This window comes from Helianthus annuus, chromosome 11 (genome assembly GCF_002127325.2).
Source record: "Helianthus annuus cultivar XRQ/B chromosome 11, HanXRQr2.0-SUNRISE, whole genome shotgun sequence".
In the NCBI taxonomy this organism is placed as follows: domain Eukaryota; kingdom Viridiplantae; phylum Streptophyta; class Magnoliopsida; order Asterales; family Asteraceae; genus Helianthus; species Helianthus annuus.
The window spans coordinates 43,219,745-43,229,317 of NC_035443.2; positions in this window are offsets into that span (position 1 = coordinate 43,219,745).

Genomic DNA, 9,573 nt, shown 5'->3' on the forward strand with positions numbered 1-9,573 from the left:
TTTTGTTACCAAGTTTGTCAGTGATCTTCACTTCTTGGCCATTCTTGTGTGTGGGAATGAACTCAGCAGTCCCATCAGTGATTGAGACAGATTTTCCAAAAGCAATGTTTTCATCATCATGTTTTCTATAGCCAACCCCAAATTTCACATTGCTTTTTATCTGTTTCTCAAGCATAACCTCATACCCTTTGCATGATTCCACCCATCTCTCACATGTGATCTGGGTGGATTCTAACTTCTTTTTGCAACCTTGGTATTTTTCTACCAAGGTTTGGAGTTGGGTTTTGGTTATGCTTTGCTCTTCTTTCATGCTGCTAATCTCATTCTCTTTTTCAGCCAATTTGTTTTTAAGTTCTTTTAGAGATCTTTCAAATTTGACTTCATCAGATAAGATTTTATCATGAAGGTTTTCATTCACCTCTTTGATGTTAGCAAAAGCAATAATGCAATTGTCAGAACACAGTTTTTCAAGAACTTGAGGTGATACCTTGGCAGCAGCCATCATTGCACAATCACATTGAGGATTTTCCTCATCTTCGGCTCTTTCTTCTTCTGACCATGGATCTGTCAGTGGTTCAATCAGGGTGCCTGAACTTTCTCCCAACAGTACTTCATCAGCCACAGCAGTAACCACTGCTTCAATCACCTCATCCACTGTTTCAGAAACCAGCTGTTCCTCTTCAGATTCAACACCCTCCTGTATTGACTCTAATGCCATTAAACACAATTCATCATGAGAAGAAACATTGGAAGCATAGAGTGCAAAATTTTCATCACTAAGGTCTTCAGGCATACTGCTCCAGTCAACAAACCCTTGAGTGAAAAAGCTTTGTTGATCTGGTTGTACTGCTGCTGGAGCAGTGGTTTGAGGTGCAGGTTGCACTTGTGCCTGAGGGACAGGGGTTTGAATATATTGGATTTGTGGAGCAGCTGTTTGGACATAATGTACTGGCACAGGGGCAACAACATAGTGAGCAGTGTTCACTTGTGCTACTGGGGCATATTGGGCATAGTGCACAGTGTTTTGATTTTGAGGTCTAGGGTTTGAACTAGGATGAGTGATTATGGGGCCAGCAGTTTGACTCCTACATTCCCTAGCAAAGTGTCCTAACCTATTACACTTGTAGCACTTGATTTTCGATTTATCCAACCCAACCCTTAGATTCCCATGCAACCCTGGGAATTTTCGCCCTGTTCTTTTATAAAACTTGCTAGTTCTAACACTTAGCAAGGCCAGTTGATGCAGGATGTCCATTTCCTCTAAATCAGTGGGGTCAAAATGCTGTAGATCATTGAGTTCAAAGCTTAGATTGTCTGACATCTGGTTTTCGTTTGAAGTGAATGCATAACTTGTAGAGTGAGGATCAGGGTTGTTAAAATTTGCACCAGCAGTTATGTCAATGAAGTGATCATAACCCTGATCCTTACCACTACTCCCAGATTCTTCTTGACCCAAAAGAGCAGTGTTACCGAATGTATAATCATCAACGGTTTTTCCTGACTCTTGTAACTTCCTTTTCTGGTTCAACTCCCTTTCGTAGGTCAGGAGTCGACCATGGAGTTGGGTCAAGGTCAGATCCTTGAACTCAGGTGAATTTCGGGTGACACAAGCTATGGTGTCCCATTTTTCTGGCAGTGACCTGAGGAACCTGCTATTTTGAGTTGAGTTTGTAAAAGTGGTTTTAACAAGCCTCAGTTCACTGATGAGACAACTGAAACGCTCAAATTGTTGAGTCAGTGATTCACCTTTAACATGACAAAATGTTTCATACTGTTGGTTCAAGATTTCCCTATTGTTTTCTATGACTTCTTCGGTACCCCCAAACTGTTCCTTAAGCGCGTCCCACAATTCTTTGGCACTGTTACAATGTAACAGTCCAGCATATATTTCATTGGGCAGCGCTGATGCTATGATGCTAAATGCTTTAGCATCTAGTTCAATCCTTTGAAAATCGGTTTCAGTATAATTTTCAATAGGTTTTGGAACAGATGTTTTAGCATCTTTAGCGCTTGGCACTGTAGGAACATGGGGACCAAAGACGACAGACCTCCAACAACCTGTGCTTTGTTGAGTGAGGATGTGACCCATCCTCCTCTGCCAGATGTTGTACTCATTTCTTTTTAGCATAGGTGGTTTAAAAAGCGAGCCGATGTTGTTTTTATCGTCCTGAGATTGTGACGTCATTCTTGTTGTTTTACAGATACTGAGAAATCAACTTTAATGGTGATTAATCCTTACTCTGTTTTTCAACGACGAACAAACGATCAGTATCAACTGTTTTGAGCCGAACTATTTACGTCAAAATGATTGTTAAATCAAATTTGACTGTTCTAGCTCTGATACCAATTGTTGGATCTGAGTTTGATTTTGATTGTATTTTGTGTTTGAAATTAAGGTGAAAGTGGATGAGTGTGCAGCGGAATTAAGATGAAAACAAACTTTGCATACAATCAAACGAGAGTAATACTTTGATCAAACATCTTTACACAATGAACCGAAAGATTGAATTTATTTCAACAACGATTACAATGATTGATGAATGAATGCAAACTCCCCCTCAGCCAGAGCTCAGTTGTTTGTTCGTGCAAAGAAGACGAATAATGCAAAAGAGCTAATAGAACAGTACAAAGTACTGAACTATTTTATAGGCACTTGCAAACTACTGAGCATCTTAGCTGACGTCACCATGAAAGTGACATCTAACCTCCTAACAAACTCTAACCTCTGATCTATACAGACACTGCTTGTGTTAACTACTGCTTATACATTCTATTACAAAACAGACTTTAGAACAACTGTTGCAACCTTCTACTGTTGTGAACCCAACAACACTTGTCCGAATTAGCAATGCTTGACTCAAAGCAGTAGATTGAATCAGCAGGACTTTAGCCTTCCATCACATCTTTTACTTGAGCAGCAGTTGTAGGTCAGCACTTTGCAAGATCAGCAGATAGGAGGTCATCAGTTGTTGTAATCACTTTCAAGGGGAGAGACTTGTATGTAAACATCTGCTTATTCTGGATCCACTACTCTGATCCAGTTTTGGCTTTAATTATCTGTTCCTCTGATAGGGTTCAATCCCAACAATGGTTTTGTGATAAGTTGTTTGTGCAGAGAAATCTCTCTTTATAGGATGTTTTTGGCGCCTAGTTTAGGCGGGATTTTATTTATAATAAATGATATTAATAAAGTAGCCGTCTTTTCAGTTACTATGTATTTTTACTGTTTTTGTTCGGCTATGAGTTTTTAGGGTCATAGATTTTCCATCTCCCAAGTTTGGTGTTTTTGAATGGGTTTAAGTAGTTTTTGGCGTTTTTTTTTTCATTTTTAGATTTTATTAATTAATACTTCTGCAAATTACTTTCATTATAGTTTGAGAGTTTTTGGCATTTTTACTCCATTTATGGCGTTTCATATGCATTATGACTGTTTGGCGTTTTATTAAGATAATGTATTTTTTTGTTCTAAGTTGAAAAATACATAGCAAATAACAGAAAAAGAAAATTAAAAAAATAAAAATAAAAACAATTCATCTTCCAAATCTTCACTGTCTTCAGTCTCTTTCTTCTTTGAATCATGTTCGTTGGTGGTTTGGCTTAGCCATGCTTGTGTTTTTGTGGCCGTTTGAAAGACAAAATGACATGAGTTTTTTTTTTTTGAATATGTATTTTCAAACAACTCATTAGTGTCATTCGTCTTTTCATGCCATTAAAATATTCATCAAGAACATGTAACACCCCAAAACCCGAATGCTTATGTTTGTCGTATGTTCCTATATGACATATCATGAAATAAATGACTAGGCTATTTAACCGAGTAAATTGTATGATAAAAACTATTTAAAAGATGAAAGTTGTGCCAATCATGTTTTAGTGGCAAACATGGAGGGGTTAAATGGGATAAGATGAAAGTTGGGTTACTAAATAACAAAACACACACACAAACACACATTTCGTGTGTGTTCTAGATCGAGCAGGAGACTCCCATGGAGCCAAGAACCCTAACTTCATCATTTTCATCAAATTGAAAGGCTAAATGATGCTTAAATCCATGAATAAACACGGATTAATGATCACCTTCACAAGGGGATCGTAAGGTATGTCTTAAAAGTTAGATTGGTGATCTTTCACGAAGTGGGTTATGATGTAAATTGCGAATTTGTATGAAATTGAGAATGGGTGTGTGTTAGAATCATCATATTGAACATGGGTTATGCATGATTTAGGTTAATTTGATGTTTAAGGATGAAACCCATTAGTCATGGTGAAAATGATGACTTGAGTCATCATCCATGTCTAATTCTTTTTGAATGTTGATGTATTATGTGAATAATATCGATTCTTGTTAGATGAATTGAAAGAAATGTGATACTAGTATGTTTGATGTTTATGCATGAATGATTTATGTTGATTAGGAAGTGGAATTTGATGAATTATGTACGAGATTAGGAGATTTTGCATGAACTAGTTGTACTTTATGTTTAGAAGGTAGTACATACACCAAGGGTATGATGATATTATGAAGAACTTAAGTTTAGATCACTAGTAAGTGACTAATAATGTAGTTATGAAGTGGGTTTTAGATAATGTGATGTAAATTGATGATTTACTTATGTTAATGATGTTTGGAATCAAACATGTGTGTGAATGTTTAAAAAATCGGATAAGACATGATAGATTAGCATGTTATAAGGTTGAACGGTAAATTCCATATAAGATCTGTGTAATGAAAAGGTTGTGATGAATGATGAATAAGCTAACTATCTTGAGAATGATATATGATAGTTGATGCTTGATAAGCGACATGGAAGCTTGGGAAAGAAGCGAGTCAAATGGAACTTATGTGCACCGGAAGCGTACTCGGATGCAATGTAAGTTAAGCTTACACCCTCCTTGTAGAATACCTATTCATTGTATAGATTATGAAAATGATAAGTTTATAAATGAGTATGAAGTTCCGACAAGTTTTGATACGGGTCGGAACATGTGTTCATGAAAAGAAACTAAGTTTGATGGTTAAAAAGGGATAAAAGGGTATTATGGTAATTTTGGTTGTGAATTAATAAAGGAATAAGTTACAGGGATGGGATGATGGATAATTAAAATCCCACAAGGATAAAATGGATATTTAGATAAAACGGGTCAAACGGTGAAGATATCACCATTTGGCGATATCGACTAATGAATTGTTTTGTCAAAGCGTTGTGAATTCACGAAATGAATAGCGAAAGGAAATTCGTTGCTATTAACGAGCAATTTAGCGGATGATGTATTAAAACGGGTCATAGCTTTGATCCGAGCCAGGTATGTGTAGTTAGAGTTATAGTTAAGTAGTGAGATTGGCTAAATATGCAATGAAGTCCTTTGTTGTAAAGGATGGAGCGAAGTTGACAAAAATGCCCTTGATAGGTATATCGGGCGAATGACTTTAAAAGGTTGTTTAGAAACAAGCAATTAGATTAAATGATTACTTTGGACATGTATGAAAGCGAAAAGTATGATCTTTGCGAGTCAAAGTCCTTAAAAATGCGTAAAGACCCTTAACGGGTCAAAATAAAATTTAAGCGGAAATGGGTTGGGATGTTGTAAGAAACCCGTGACTGGGATCTTATATCATAGACGACGTTGAAATTATAAGGTTCATGAGGAATTTAGGTCAAACAAACAAGTTATGTTGATATATGCATGAACGGGTCAAAATTTGGTAAAAGGGTAATAAGCCGAAGGCTTAAAAGTCATAAAGTTAGGTAGTCCATATATTGGATTTTTACTCTATGTGATGGAGAATTAAATTACGGTCGCGTAGGAAAAAGAATCGGGTAAAACGGATCAAAAACGAGCAAGTTATGCAAATTTTAGTGTGAAAGTGGGGTGCTGATCTGGGCACCACCGTAGCTTACGGTGCCACCGTAAGCTACGGTGGATGCTGGGCATTTATTTCTGCCGTAAGGCAGTTTATTTCTACCGTAAGCATTTGGGGCCACCGTAAGCTACGGTAGCCACCGTAGCTTACGGTGGAGGTCAGGTGTAAAAGTATTGTTTATGTAATTTCTTCGTTTTTCTTCGAACTCGGACCCCGTGAACCCATTCCAAGCCTCGTTAAGTCTTTATAATGTTCCTTAACCCTACCAAATGGCTTGGTAAGTTACGGATGAGTATGAAACTCATTTTTAAGATCCGAGACAGACCCGATAGATATTTTGAAGGCGTTTAAGATGTGCAGATAAGAACGGGGTATGTAAGCGAGTATGCGGGGTAATGAATTAAGCATGTGGTTATGTATGAAGGTAGGTATTTATGTAGGTGTCGGTGTAAGTATGTACGCAAGTAGTTATGTATGAGCGTGAGCATTATGTATTAAAGTATGAAGGTACATACGCGTGTAGGTAGGAACATATATATATATGGGTGCAAGTATGTATGTATAATTTGTATGTCAGTAGGTAAGTACGTATGCTCGTATGTTTTTATTATGATTAAGTATTGATGCTAATAACAGTGTACCTTGAGAATGAGGAATGATGCAGGTACAATGTTGAAGTTTCACCAGGGAGTGTATACTCAGACGGACATGCCTAAATGCAAAGGAATAACGGAATGGAAAGTAAAAGTGTATGAACCTTGTTACGTTCATAATGTGTACTAACGTTTGAATTTGTATGGTAAGTGTAGGTTGTACGATTCACGGAGGATCATCGAGGAATGGAGATCGAAGACAGAGTCACAAGTTAGATTGTACGGGAATGTGTGAATAACTAATTTAGTAAACACTGTTTATGTTTCTATTTCGTAATGAGTTCGAATGATGTATTCAATATAGAAGTGTCACCTTAAGATGAACTTCAAGTAAGTTAAGATGTTAATAATGAAAGAAATTTTATGGTACGTATTTCCGCTGCGTCTTTTCGGTTAAAATGTGTTAGGGCGTTACAAGTTGGTATCAGAGCCCTGGTTTGAGAGAATCAAGTACAAGAGTATAGGTACTTGAACTCAAACATGTGTGCTCTTATGATAAGGAACCCGTACAATCCATGACTCGATCAAGATCTAAAGGTAAGCTTAAAAGTTTGAAGAGGATGATCTGTGAATGCAGTCTAAGATGGACGCTAAGTCAGGCAATGATGCGAATGGATTGACGGACCCCAGGTACACAATGTTAATATGTATGGGTACCGTTGTTAAAAGAAAAAGGAAGAAATCTCCTTGGGAGGGTAAGTACTAAACGGAAGATAATGATATTGTCTTGATAAGATTGTAAAAAAAAGTAGCACGAACTGAGACCCACTACTGTAGACATAAGGCGATGATTACCTGAAGGCACGAAATTAGTATGTGAATTGCGCACCTGGCCAATACGCAAGAAACATATGACGTTCGTGAGACCGTGGTAATTATCGCAGGTATGTCCGCTAGAACTGGGTAGCAGGTGGGCGTGCGGGTGAAATGGGTCGTAAGACTCTCGGGAAATTGAGAGTACTATGTAGGAATGAAATGTATGAGTGATAAAAATGAAGAATGTTGAATCCCTAAGAAAGTACAGATCAACACGATATGAATGACATGTTTGAATCCGCTAGACGGATTCAAGAAAGAAATGTATGAATGAAATGATTGAATTCGCGAGATGGATTCAAGGAAGGAAAGGTATGAAGGAAATGTTTGAATCCGAGAGACGGGTTCAAAGAATGAAAAGTGTGAATGCAATGTTTGAATCCGCGAGACGGATTCAAGGGATGAAAGGCATGAATGGAATGTTTGAATCCGTAAAACGGATTCAAGGAATGAAATGCAGAAAATGACATGTTTGAATCTGTGGGACAGATTCATCACATGTAATGAATGAAAGATGTGAGTGGATGATGTAAATGAAATGTTTGAATCCGCGAGAAGGATTCAAAGCATAGAAGGAAGAAAATGTACGAATGGTATATTTGGAACAGCTAGACGGATTCAAAACATGGAAGCAATGAAAGGTATGAATGTGACGTTTGAGTCCGCGGGACGGATTTAAAATATAAAAAGGATGAAATTAGTCCACATCACAATGTGTTGATAGCTTGACCGTGGTTGTGTTAAATGGGTCATATGGGTAAATGTAAAATAAATAAACAAAAGAATGATCGTAATGGGCATGCAAACCTAAGTTGTAAAACGAAAGAAAGAAGTCTTAAACCAGTTATGTGTTAAATGTGTTAGTAATCGACTCTTATGAGTCATAGTGAATGACGGGCTACGACCCGGACAATGATTTAAGTACGCACAAGAAGGGTAAGTTTTGTTAAGAATACCGAAATGATGTAATGAATGTCCTTGCAAGTAAGCATGAATGGAAAGAAGTACGAAGAGTACCTCAATGCATCTATGCTAAGTAAGAAATGACAGTCTGACCTGAAAAGGTCAAACTGCAAAGGTTGATGAAATGAGCAACCAGAATAAAAGAATCGCATGTAATGAATGAAATGCGGAATGTGTTAAAGTTTGTACGTAGGACGTTGAAAAAAAAAGGAATTATAGGTGAGTAATCACCTAGTATAATGAATGCTTGAATGAAATGTGCTAACCGCTAAAATTGTAGATGATAATGTTAGGAACTCTTGATGTGATGAAACCAACCGAATTGGTGGAAGGATGTGCACGGGCGAAAGCGCATTACGCGGATGAATGAAATCTAGCCTGGTATGGCTAGTACTCGTGAAGAATGCGGATCGATCTGGGTTACGGATCGTCGATTGATGATATGAGATGAGGTCAGTAAAAAGTTTAACTTATGTTAAATAAGTATGAATTGGTTAATTGGGTACGACCTACGAAATGAATGATGGAATGGGTATGGTATAGTATGGGAAGTTTGATTTTTTAGTTGGCATAAGAAGAAAACTATGTCATCAAGAAACGAATCTCAAAGGTTTTGAGTGAAAAGTTCGAGTATTGGTTAAACTCTCATGAAATGAATTGCACGACACGTATGCTTATGCAAAATAAGTAAGGCACGGAATGAGAGGAATAGTAATGTAGAACGAATGAGGCAAGTTGAAGGTAACGTAAGGATATGTAAGGTACAAATGACTATAGAAAAGTAGAATGATGCTAACTATGGAGTTAAGCATGTAGGTGTAACTATGAAGTAGTAGTTTTGTTGTGATAACAAAACAAGAGTTGAATGTTATAGAATGTGTGTATGAAATGTAATCTTAAAAGACAAGATAAAAGTATTAGATCCGTTATAAACAAATCCTACGAATGAACGTATTATCACAAGCTTGAGGAAGTATGTATATGGACCTATTATGAACGGGTCAAGGGAAATGAAAATGTTATGTGAAGGTATGGTATGAAAAGTATGGACTTATTATGAAAAAGGAAATAGTATGAATAAATATGAACTGAGATAGGATGATTACATATAATTATGAGGTGACTATCAAGTTAAACATAGATGTGTGTGTGTAAGAGGAAATAAGAAAGGTTTCGGGGACGAAACCTCATTTAAGGGGGGTAGACTTGTAACACCCCAAAACCCGAATGCTTATGTTTGTCGTATGTTCCTATATGACATATCATGAAATAAATGAC